General features: G+C 30.3%; 1 long non-coding RNA gene across 4 annotated transcripts in view; it reads right to left on the reverse strand.

Annotated features, from left to right (window-relative positions):
* The window catches only part of LOC139525518 (uncharacterized), a 106,432-nt gene that overhangs the window by 47,223 nt on the left and 45,553 nt on the right, over positions 1–13,656 (reverse strand). For all 4 annotated transcript variants that reach the window (XR_011664914.1, XR_011664913.1, XR_011664912.1 and 1 more), the window contains 2 exons: positions 10,124–10,216; positions 1,268–1,293 (listed from right to left, as the gene is read on the reverse strand). This is a non-coding gene — a long non-coding RNA (uncharacterized lncRNA). The remainder of the gene's footprint in view (positions 1–1,267; positions 1,294–10,123; positions 10,217–13,656) is intronic.

Raw genomic sequence — 13,656 nt, forward strand, 5'->3', positions numbered from 1 at the left:
AACAGCGAGCACGCTTAAGATAGTTCTCAGAAGTTCTTGAACAACTAACAGTGAGCAAGCTAAAGATAGTACCAAGAAGTTCTTGAACAACTAACAGTGAGCAAGCTAAAGATAGTACCAAGAAGTTCTTGAACACTAACAATGAGCAAGCTAAAGATAGTACCAAGAAGTTCTTGAACAACTAACAGCGAGCAAGCTTAAGATAGTACCAAGAAGTTCTTGAACACTAACAATGAGCAAGCTAAAGATAGTACCAAGAAGTTCTTGAACAACTAACAGCGAGCAAGCTAAAGATAGTTCTCAGAAGTTCTTCAGACAACTAAAAGATGAACAAACCCTTTATATAGATATAAGAAGGTGAAGTATGAGTGCCTACCAGAACTCTCCGTTATTAGTTTAGGTGAAGTATGAGTGCCTACCAGAACTCTCCGTTATTAGTTTAGGTGAAGTATGAGTGCCTACCAGAACTCTCCGTTATTAGTTTAGGTGAAGTATGAGTGCCTACCAGAACTCTCCGTTATTAGTTTAGGCGAAGTATGAGTGCCTACCAGAACTCTCCGTTATTAGTTTAGGCGAAGTATGAGCGTCTACCAGAACTCTCCGTTATTAGTTTAGGGGAAGTATGAGCGCCTACCAGAACTCTCCGTTATTAGTTTAGGTGAAGTATGAGTGCCTACCAGAACTCTCCGTTATTAGTTTAGGTGAAGTATGAGTGCCTACCAGAACTCTCCGTTATTAGTTTAGGTGAAGTATGAGTGCCTACCAGAACTCTCCGTTATTAGTTTAGGTGAAGTATGAGTGCCTACCAGAACTCTCCGTTATTAGTTTAGGTGAAGTATGAGTGCCTACCAGAACTCTCCGTTATTAGTTTAGGTGAAGTATGAGTGCCTACCAGAACTCTCCGTTATTAGTTTAGGTGAAGTATGAGTGCCTACCAGAACTCTCCGTTATTAGTTTAGGTGAAGTATGAGTGCCTACCAGAACTCTCCGTTATTAGTTTAGGTGAAGTATGAGTGCCTACCAGAACTCTCCGTTATTAGTTTAGGTGAAGTATGAGTGCCTACCAGAACTCTCCGTTACTAGTTTAGGTGAAGTATGAGTGCCTACCAGAACTCTCCGTTACTAGTTTAGGTGAAGTATGAGTGCCTACCAGAACTCTCCGTTATTAGTAAGCAGGTATGTAGGACTTTTATTTCATTTTGCTCAACTTTTTCATATTAGCTATAGGAGTGATTTGCAATTTTGTTATATTTGACTCAAGTCTTACCTTTTAAAGGTTCTTTTCAACTGTTTCTGAAAAAGAAATAACAATATACAATTATATATTTCTATTGTATATAGATAAAAGTCTTAAAAATCATAACTTTAAAGAATCAAGTCCAGTCACAAGATCACTATATTCACCTGAGAAGAGAAAATAAAAAACAAAGCACTTGAATTGCAGTTTTTCATCTTGATGCATGTTTTCAACATTGAGTAAAAACCCTCAATACACTTGCATACAAGTTTTGAATGGTCCTTTACTTTACTACTTTGATCATTTCTTTTATGACTGAACTAATTTTTTTTTTTACCTTTCCAATTTGGTCAAACAAACAAGTTTATCTGGCTTACATTGGAACATATGCAAAAGGTTAGGGCTCACAAACATACCAGCTCACTACTCAACATAGATGGATGTGTCCTTAGGAATGTACAACTCTGAGGAGCCAAATATTTCTAAAATTAAACTTTTTTTCTTAACCTGATTTTTTGGTTTATAAGACTAAAAAAAATATTAATGAAGAAAGAATCATATGGTGGTGCACTTCTTTTCATGCTACGGGTCTTTGAAAATACCAAATTTTGATGATTTTCCCATTTTTCATCAATTTTTACCTATTTTTGGGCTATTATCATGATTATCATGAAAAAGTAAAGTTGAAGTGGACCAATCTGAATAAATTTAATTAAAAAAAACTATAGGTACGTGTTAATATAAGAAAGTTATTCATTGATATTTTCCACTTGTATCACATGTTTTGGAAATAATTCCAACAAGACTGATATGTCAGAAGAATACATCCTTAACACATGTTTTATATGCCTTATCAAAATGAAAACAAAGATTTCTTGAACTTCAAATATAAGATTTATTTACACTTGCCTTTTTTCATAACTTAATCAATCTGAAATTCCAAATTCTGACTTTGACTATGATTTATTATTCTACAAATGACTGGCTTTAGTGAAATGAACATCAATTTCCAAAATGTATTGAGAGTAGGATCATTTAATACTCAATAGGCTGAGTGAAAAATGAATGACTAGACTTGGCTGAGAAGTGGAGATGAATATTCTCTACTAAGGCAACTTACTCCCAACTTAAAAAGTTAAAACAATTGTACAAGTAAAAATAAAATGCAAATAATTAATTGTCTTAAAACAACAAAGTTCTGTTCCTTGAATGGAATATCAGAAAATAGATTTTTTCACAGGCTCTTTTACAAGAATATCAAATATTTATCCATTTACTAAAGTTATATCTGTTTTTTTGCAATTGAGACTTGTAAGAAAATATCTCTGGACTTTAATATTAACTAATATCTCTCCCACATCCCGAGTTTTTTCCCGCTAATGGTTTTGGGTTCCAATAGCTATTAAAATAGATAAGTAACTTAACTTGATATCAGGAAATAGCTTTCAACTTTAATAAATATTATACATTAGTTGTTGGAACTTGATCTCAATAAATTCTTCTTCATGATTGTTCACCCTATCTTCCAGAAAAAGTAGGACAATAATTTAATAACATAATTACAAGGGAAACATAAAATATGGAGACGTTTTCAAAATAAATTTCTTTGCTAATTAGATTTTGTAATTGGAATCCTTACTGTTGCATTAACAATCATCAGGCAAATTTATTTGAGATTTTCTTTACCAGACAAACCAGATGCTACGTTCTTTTTACAAGCAACTGTTACATGCAATCAAGTGCATTCTAATATTACAAACATAAAATGTGTGATATATATGTTATGTAAATCTTTATATTTATTTATTTTCTATAAAATGAACAAATCAAAGAATGTATTTCTCTGCTGCAGATGAAACATATCCCCCTTGTTGACCCTCTACATAGGTAGATGTTATCAGTAAGTGTTATAATGAGGTGTAGACAGACAGAATATATCTGGTCAAAACAGCTAGAACCATCTGTTTCAATGTCTGATAGAATGCCAAGGTCAACACTTATCTCTTAAACAAACTCACTTCTGTTTTTAATATGTTATCAATTAAAACTTTGTCAGCACAATATCTGCATTACTGTGGTGAGAAATCTCTTTTTCACATATATTTGAAACAATAGAGTTATCTAACTAAATTAAGTTCTATTTTTAACTTTCAGAATTAATTCTAAACACGCTAATTGAATTTCTTTTGGTTTACAAAGTTTAAGTGACAATGAAGCTTAACACTAATTTTGAAAAACCAAAGCCTTTTTAAATTTTTTTATTTTTTTTAAATTAATCAACTTTACCCATTTTTTTGTTTATGAACATTGTTGATCTATATGAATTTGACTTTTCATTCGAAAGATTGATCGACTGATTGATTTCTGGTGTTTAACACCACTTTTAAGTGCCTTTTTGGGGTTATTTGGTGGAGGTAAGTTTTTAGGTGGAGGAAGCTGGAGTGGCCTGAGAAACCCACTGACCTTCAATAGGAAAACTGACAATCCTAGTCAATTAAGATTGGAGTAGAGTGCACCCATGTTATATAACAACAGACAGACAGACATCAAAAGAAATGGCTATGTAGCTTTAGAAAAGATTGGACCCATTAACAACAGACGGTCAGACATCAAATGAGAAATCTGGTAGAGAAGACTGAGGACTATAGCTATGTAATCTGATAAGAGAAGTTTTATGTTCCCTGACCAAGTTAGACAGACATAATACAATTTTTGTGTATATTATGTTCATGGATAATGAAATCTTTCTATAATTGTCTCTTAGCTGAACGGCAATCATAGATAAATTTGATAGTCCATAATTCAATTTATGGTAAATCAAGAATTATTCATTCAATAAACATTAAAAAAAAAATTGCATAAAAGCTTCCTTTTTCATGAAAGCATCGGAAAATATCTGACTAATATATCATTAGCAATGTCTAGTTGATGGAGTATTTTAGTTTGCTTATCAGAGCATCAACAACATCAGACAATGAATAAGAAAAAAACGATAGAGAAATGCTTGTTTGGAATCAAACTTCTGACATGATGTGTTGACTTTAGATTCAATTGTTTCCACTATATCCTTTTGAGCTATTAAAGAGTAAGTTTATAGGAATTTGTAATTTTCGATAAGACAAGACAAATTATTGTAAATGAATGCAGTCAACTCTACAGGGCATTGAAGGAAAAAAATCTCATCAAGGTTTATAATTAGAGGAATGATATGAACACGGTATTATCCAAGCTGTCAGATTTGATACCATGACAGCAGTAAAACGTTACGACTTCCGTGATTGATGTTAACTCTATCAGGTCTATCAGGCTTTTTAAGACGGGAGGTTTTTTTTGCTCTCTCTCCTTTTATGGTATGTATTGATTCCATTGACCGATTCCATACGTAAATCAAGGTTCCAGCAATACTGCAAATGATTCGACAATACATACAAGATTGGTTTAATTGTAGTCATATTTTCTTCATTGTTAACACAGACCCGTCAACAACGCTTGAAGAAAATAGAATGTATGGATGATTATTCAATAGCGGATTAACTATTCTCATCAAGCAGAAACTGTGGCACTTGTAAGAATTAACCAGTCAAATAACATTCTGTTAAATGTAGCGACAAATTACCAAGCATGTCTTCATTTACACTAACAGGCCCTTCATCAGGAACTTCATTACAACATTAATGACATTGTGTAATTAATCAGAAACGTGTCCAACAAACTGACCCTTAACAATTGTGTGACCTCTATTTTCTCCAATCAAATCAGACAATACTTCTTACACAATGGTACTACTGTATTAGACAGACGTCCTCTGTCACAAGACTCTTGTGTTGTAGTTCTTTGCACTAGTTTATATGGTGATTGATAGGGTCAAGCATCAACCTTTCTTGGCACTATTTTCTGTCATTTTATAACATATTTCAACCCTTCCTTTTAGCTTTTATGTGTTTAAAAATCTCATTAAATGGCTTTCAGAACAACAATACTTTTTGGGGATTCCATCCATATAGCTCTATGTGATAAAATCTAGGTATTAGTATTACATGTGACAATTAAGTGACCTCTTTATATGCCAAAGCAAGCATGTTTGGATTGTCTGTACCCTGGCATTATTTCAGTTTCCTGTAACATAGCATATTTAGATTTCCTATTCTTTAGCATATTTAGATTTCCTAGTCTTTAGCATATTTAGATTTCCTATTCTTTAGCATATTTAGATTTCCTAGTCTTTCATTTGTCTTTAGCATATTTAGATTTCCTATTCTTTGGCATATTTAGATTTCCTATTCTTTAGCATATTTAGATTTCCTATTCTTTGGCATATTTAGATTTCCTATTCTTTGGCATATTTAGATTTCCAATTCTTTAGCATATTTAGATTTCCTATTCTTTGGCATATTTAGATTTCCTATTCTTTGGCATATTTAGATTTCCTAGTCTTTGGCATATTTAGATTTCCTAGTCTTTAGCATATTTAGATTTCCTATTCTTTGGCATATTTAGATTTCCTATTCTTTGGCATATTTAGATTTCCTATTCTTTAGCATATTTAGATTTCCTATTCTTTAGCATATTTAGATTTCCTAGTCTTTGGCATATTTAGATTTCCTAGTCTTTGGCATATTTAGATTTCCTATTCTTTGGCATATTTAGATTTCCTATTCTTTAGCATATTTAGATTTCCTATTCTTTAGCATATTTAGATTTCCTATTCTTTGGCATATTTAGATTTCCTATTCTTTGGCATATTTAGATTTCCTATTCTTTGGCATATTTAGATTTCCTAGTCTTTAGCATATTTAGATTTCCTATTCTTTGGCATATTTAGATTTCCTAGTCTTTAGCATATTTAGATTTCCTAGTCTTTAGCATATTTAGATTTCCTATTCTTTGGCATATTTAGATTTCCTATTCTTTGGCATATTTAGATTTCCTAGTCTTTAGCATATTTAGATTTCCTAGTCTTTAGCATATTTAGATTTCCTAGTCTTTGGCATATTTAGATTTCCTAGTCTTAAGCATATTTAGATTTCCTAGTCTTTAGCATATTTAGATTTCCTAGTCTTTAGCATATTTAGATTTCCTATTCTTTGGCATATTTAGATTTCCTATTCTTTGGCATATTTAGATTTCCTAGTCTTTAGAATATTTAGATTTCCTATTCTTTGGCATATTTAGATTTCCTATTCTTTGGCATATTTAGATTTCCTATTCTTTGGCATATTTAGATTTCCTAGTCTTTAGAATATTTAGATTTCCTATTCTTTGGCATATTTAGATTTCCTAGTCTTTAGCATATTTAGATTTCCTAGTCTTTAGCATATTTAGATTTCCTATTCTTTGGCATATTTAGATTTCCTATTCTTTGGCATATTTAGATTTCCTAGTCTTTAGCATATTTAGATTTCCTAGTCTTTAGCATATTTAGATTTCCTATTCTTTGGCATATTTAGATTTCCTAGTCTTTAGCATATTAAGTTTTCCTAGTCTTTAGCATATTTAGATTTCCTATTCTTTAGCATATTTAGATTTCCTATTCTTTGGCATATTTAGATTTCCTAGTCTTTAGCATATTTAGATTTCCTATTCTTTAGCATATTTAGATTTCCTATTCTTTGGCATATTTAGATTTCCTAGTCTTTAGCATATTTTGATATCCTATTCTTAAGGCCAAATAAAAATATATGTGTGGTTCCAGTAACCCTACCGTCTCCACTTTTTCGGCATGAAAATAGCCTACCCTAAAGATTTTATTGTCATTTTTCATTAAGCACTGTTAAAGTCAGAATGTTGCTCCCATAGACTCAATGTAAAAAAAAACCATAAAATAAAAAACAATCCCTACCTACCTACCCTAACTTATTTTCAGATGTAACTGGAACCACACATACTTTTTTATTTGGCCTAAGCATTAGGTTTTCTTTAATGTAGCATACATTGGATATTGTATACTGCAGCATATTTGAGTTTCCTACACTTTAGCATATATGTATGTCCTCTATATGAGTTTTATTTGGGTAACTATGTTGATATGAGTTTGATTTTGGTAAGTATGTTGCAGACAGCCTACTGGGATATTATAAACCCTTACTTTATTCACAGTTAAAAAACTCTATATTCATCTACAAATGTAAGCCCCACATAAAAAAGTGCGATGTAATCTTTAAGTGTAATATTAGATTGGTCTGGCTTTATAATAGTTGTTTTATTGTTAGCCAACAATAATATACCATACAATCATATAGAATTAAATTCAATTTTATCAAATCCATCTATCATATTTTCTACATGTTGAAAACCACATTTTTATAGCTGTCAGAGGGGGTTATTCTATCTTTTATGATAAATGATGATCTCCTTCTCTAAGTTTAAACTGTTTAAAGTTGTTTTTTTGTAACCCAATGTCCACAACTATAACCACTTCACTGAAAAATATCCCCTGTGTTTAGAAACTATCTAATTTCATCCAATTTTTGCTAATAGTGTTTTGATTCCTACTGAAATGTTATTGTGGTAAATAAATTATAACCTTTAAGACAGTGGGCGGAGATGACCAATGACCAAAAGTACTGTGGACAATAGACTGGCTATATAACTTCTATTTGGCCAAGTTTTATTGCCGTCAACTATTTGAACTATTATGTATTCTTACAATATTAATTTTTTTTATTATTGGTGTTGAGTTTTCTTTATTTATCAGCTGTATTCCAAATCAACTATAATATATTCAAATCAAAAATTTAAATTCAGCTATTTGTGTAGAGGAAAATATCCTCTTTAAATCACACAACCTTGATATAATTTAGAGTAATCTCCTTTGTACTGTAACAAAGTAAAGAAGAGGCTCCAGAACCTTTTCTTTGGTTAAAGTTTCTGCTGCTTAACTTTAAATTTAAATTTTTAAAGAATATTTAAATTAAAATTTATAAATATAGACTTTTGAATTTTCATCTTAGAAGATCATGTTATTCATCCAGCATTATACCACTGAAGTTAATGATAAAATAACCAAATGAGGCTTAATTTTGAAAATAAAAGATTACATTTTTTGAATTGCTACAGTGTAATTGTAATCAAGATTGGGGTACTTGTTAATCAGGTAACTCATGTGGTTGTCAGATAAAGTGAAGTACAATTGTTTAAGCATACTTGAATTTAAACGTTCAACATTAAAAAAAAAAAACTCAACCCTAATCATGATGACCATACAAAAAATAAGGTTCAGGAAATTTGTAGAAGTCAAAATTCATAACAAGAGTTTCTCCAATCTAACTATTTTCATTTGTCTTCTTCTTTTCCCATGTTTTCCCTACTTATTTAAGAATTTATTGTAAACGTGGTAAATATTCAGATTCCTATTTCAATGAAAGTTAAATTGTAAAATAAGAAGAAGGGAAGTAACTTAAATGCAGAAATATGCACAAATGCATCTAACATAATGTCATGACATGACATTTTATTATTGTGATTGTGATTAAAAGCCAGAACAATTATTCAAATCAAAGGAAATAAAGGAAATAATGTGTACAAAAAATTCTTATTATTGTAATGCTAATATGCTGGTTTTTTTTTTTTAAGGATATAAACATCCCAAAAATTTCTGAATTTACAGTAATTGCAGACTACTTATTAAAGTAAATTTTGTCTCATTATTACGGCCATCAATAATTTCAACTGTTACATACAAATGTACTTTCATAAAATTTGACTCTTAGTATTAACACAAGTATAAAACTCACAATAAAAAATCCACTTCTTACTTGTTTATTTGACTTTTATGTTGAGAGAGTATTATAAACTAGAAGTTTAATGAGAAATTTGTCAAAAGTTTAGGTTTATTTTTATCTAAGAAGATTCATGAATATCTAGGCAGAGAAATTTAACATGTTTGAAAATTAGTTGTCATATCTGAGGTTCTGAAACTTGCACATTTTAACAATTTTAAAAATCCCTCAACTCTATATAGATCAAATTTTACACATTACTTTTCCTGTATGTCAGTAGAGAGATAACATTTCTAGGTTTTTCTCTTCTTTATGACATATGAAGATTGTTTGAAATGTTAATAGTAAAATGTGTGCATATTTGGATTAAAAGTGTTTATTTTTATATGGTGTAAAGTCATAAAAACTTGTTAAAAATGGAGATACAAGACAAGATCATTCATGATTTGTCTGCATACAGGAAACACCTAGCCATCTCTAGTCTCTATATTCAAAACATCAAGAAAACTGTGAAAAATAGTACAAGGCAAATCTTATTTCTAACATTGTTACACGTTAACAATAAAACCTTTATTCCTGAATTATTGTATAGTCATAAAGTAACTGAAATATTATAACTACATATTAATTCCAAATGCTTGTATTATTTTTCTGTGAAATCAAATGCTAACAGTTTAAAAATGAGATTTTACTTAGAATCTAGAATATTAACCCTGATTTCTTAAGGTTGCAAATAGAAAATTTAATTTCTTCAATTAAGTATCATAGCGTGTCCTGATTTGATAACAGACAACATGCCTCTGGATCACTATGAACCGGAAGATTTGAAAAAAAGCTTCCGACAGGTTTTAAAGTTTACTCTTTTTGTTACTATATAAATTTAAAATAAACAAACATTCAAAGATAAGAACTTTGAAGGGTGTGTATTAAACAACCAACAAGTTAGAAAGTTTATTAGGCGGATACACGTCATACATATTTATATTGGCGGTAGATTAAGTCAATATTGCATAGTCATGATATTTTATTTCCTGTTACTAAATAATCTAATTTTCTGCCTTACTTTTATTAAAAGTTGATTTTTTTATGATGTGCTAATCACATTACAGTTCTGTAAACAAATATAGCCTCTATGGGCCACGCTTAATGAAAAACTTGATTGTCTTACCTATAAAAATGTGCTGCTAGGCGGCGTTAAGAACGCCTATGACCTTTAACAAAACCATGTGGCTTTACCTTCTTTATCCAATGTCTTAATCAACTGAAAATAGATAATTCCAATACTATACATCCAAAATCAATCAATTCACACTACTTTTTGGATATTTAGTCCACATTAATAGATCAAGAAAACACATTCATACCAGCGACATGCTATTCACTAAGGTTGAGATATATATGTGGTTCATTCAGGTCACATCAAAAGGCGGGGAAATCTATTTCCGTATCTAAGCTGGTTCACAGATATGCTTAGAACTCAATTCAAAAGTCCTTTATTAACAAATTCCACTGTTGTTTCAAACTGTAAAAATATCTATTTAAAGATAACATTCTTTTCATAAGATTATACGGTACAGTTGATTTTCCCCTCTTTTAGCCTCAGTGTGTCTCGACACAAGCACTACTACACCAAAAAAATATAGACAAGTTATTTATAGTAGCGTCTGTGGTTAGACTCTTGTGTAGTATTTCTATGATTCATACTTTTGTCAACTGTTTTACTTAGGTAAAAATATTCTCCACAAGTACACTTAAACAATATATTAAAATTGTTTTTTTTAGCATTTAATACAAATACTGTATTTCCTTCTATAATACACTGTCCCCCTCCTTTATATTCCCAGTGTGAAGGCCAGTTGTTGAAATAGATGACCACTGATCAAAAGTCATTTAAGGACACCATCAGTCTGGTGAGACTGGACAATAAAATATCATGCTTAAATGACCACTCAATGATGGCCAGTTAAGGTTACGACCTGACCTAATTCGACCTATGGTGTGCCTAGTGACCCAAGAAGCTTAAATACACCTTGGCTTAATTCATATAGATATGTGTAAACCGCCACTCAGCAGTTTATATAGGGGTTCAAAGAAGGGACAATAATAGATTCTCAATTACAGAAAAAAATGTGAATTTGTCAATACTACAATTACTGGATGATTCATACTCCAATCAATAAAGCATTCTATGGTCAGCTGGTGGTTAGGTTATGCTATTGTTTAATAACTCCTCCGCTACCGATATTAATCAAAACTAATGTATTGGTTAAACAGCCAATTAACCAAGATCATCAAATATTTTATCATTTCAAATAATGCTATCTTGTCTGATGATTGAATTTAATCTTTTAAAATTATTTCAAATTAACCAAGATCATCTTATTTTTTATCATTTTAAATAACGCTATCTTGTCTGGTGATTGAATTAATCTTTTTAAACCATTATTTATTAAATATGCTTACTATGCAATTTTATTATTCTAAGACATTTAAGGATATAATTCAAAATGTTCATAAACTATTTTATTATTAAATCATTGATATGTAATGTTACTGTAAACCATTTTTGCTTTTATATTTATTATTGATTTATAAATATTAGAAATTTACTTAAGACCAATATTTTATGAAATACAGAAAAGAAAGTTGACATACATGGCCAACAAAACAAATTCAAATAAAATAATACACTGATTTTTAAATTTAATTTCTAAACTTCACTAGTTAATCTTCAATTTAATAAATATATCTTAAATTCTTTTTCTTTCAAATGTCAAGCCGAATAAGATGGGATGTGAATATTTTCTTAAAGGTTTCTTGTTGTATAGAACATGAATATTTGTCTGTTAAAAACTAAATACCCTAAGTAGTATATATGTAAATTTAACAAGTACAGACCTATTGTATAATTTTTATCTACTCTGATTAACAGACAGATTTTTTTTTAAATCTTTTGAAACACTGCCAATGTCTGTAAATTTGACAGTTTAAATATAAATTGTGCATTTTAAGTGTGTCTGTATAACATATATTGTCAGTTCTGTTCCAATTTTCCTTTTTATCCACTATATTTAAAAAATACATAATTTTAATAAGTTCACCCACTGTCAAATTTGAATAGAAAATGAAATTAAACATATGTAAATAGGTAAATATCATTGATTTATTTTCTTCATTTTTTAATAACGAGCCTGTTTAAGATTTTCTTATGATTACACAGGTGTGGAATATATTCAATATTCACTTTTTGTGACTAAAGTCTATTTACAAGAGTCAGTTCAGACAGGTTAAAGGTCATTCAATAGGTTTGAGGTCGACAAATATGCTAAGACCATAAGACATATCTAAGTTCAATCAATAAGTTTAAGGTCAAAACATATATGCTAAGACCATTAGATAGGTTAAAGGTCTTTCAATAGGTTTTAAGGTCAGCAGATATGCTAAGACCATTGATGGCTTTAGGGTCATCCAACAGGTTTTAAGGTCAGCAGATATGTGTAAGGTAATTCAACAGGTTTTAGGTCATTAGATATGTGTAAGGTCATTAGATATCTATAAGGTCAGTAGTCAGGTTTAAGGTCATTTGACAGGTTTAAGGTAATTAAATATGTGTAAGGTCATTAAAATTGTGTAAGGTCATTAGATATGTGTAAGGTCATTAGAATTGTGTAAGGTCATTAAAATTGTGTAAGGTCATTAGATATCTGCAAGGTCAGTAGTCAGGTTTAAGGTCATTTGACAGTTTTCATTAGAATTGTGTAAGGACATTAGAATTGTGTACGGTCATTAAAATTGTGTAAGGTCATTAAAATTGTGTAAGGTCATTAGGTATCTGTAATGTAAGAAGTCAGGTTTAAGGTCATTCAACAGGTTTAAGGCCATTTGACCTGTTTCACTTTTATTATTTCTAATGGAAAATTTTTGTCTTGATATTTTTATTCAAGGTAAGGTTTCTAGCTTTGTTCATGTCAGATCATCAAAATAAATGAATTTAAGATATCTGTTGAGTTTTGTACAGATAATAAATTAATAAAAAAAAATATGTGGCAATTTTGAGGTTTGTACTAATACCACATTGAAATGAAAGATTGAGTTGGCACTGCAGAAAAAATATAAATTTAAATTTATGTGCTTCATACAAAATGTACTTCAGTCTTAACACTTTTACACCCCAATGAATTTACAAAAAAAGCATTCAATTCTTAACTATTAAAATTAAATGCATATACATTTATACATCTGTCAGGAGTGCTGATAGGTCATGGGTACATAGCGGATCTATAAAAACAGTTAAGATTCACAACATCCCTTCTAAAAATATCTCATCAGCTACATGTTTTCCTGAGTGCTAATAGGTAAAAGTTAACCAAGAAGTTATGGAAAATGTTAATACCCATAACACATCAGCCAAACAGAACATTTGTTATAGAACCCACAACTTATTCTTATATCAGTCAAATCCTCACACTCAGAGCTTTAGAAAGGACTCATGAGACTTTGATTTAGAGTTAACTTGATAGGCTGTACTATTATTGTTATTACCCAACAATACAGTAGTATTATAAGATAATTGTCTTTATAAATCTGACGATGTCTTACATTTATTCTATCATTTGGGAAATTAGCATGACATTTTAATCCCAATACACTAAAACAATGTCTACTAAAAAATATCAAAGCTGTAAAACATTTATATACCAG

This window comes from Mytilus edulis, chromosome 5 (assembly GCF_963676685.1).
Source record: "Mytilus edulis chromosome 5, xbMytEdul2.2, whole genome shotgun sequence".
NCBI lineage: Eukaryota > Metazoa > Mollusca > Bivalvia > Mytilida > Mytilidae > Mytilus > Mytilus edulis.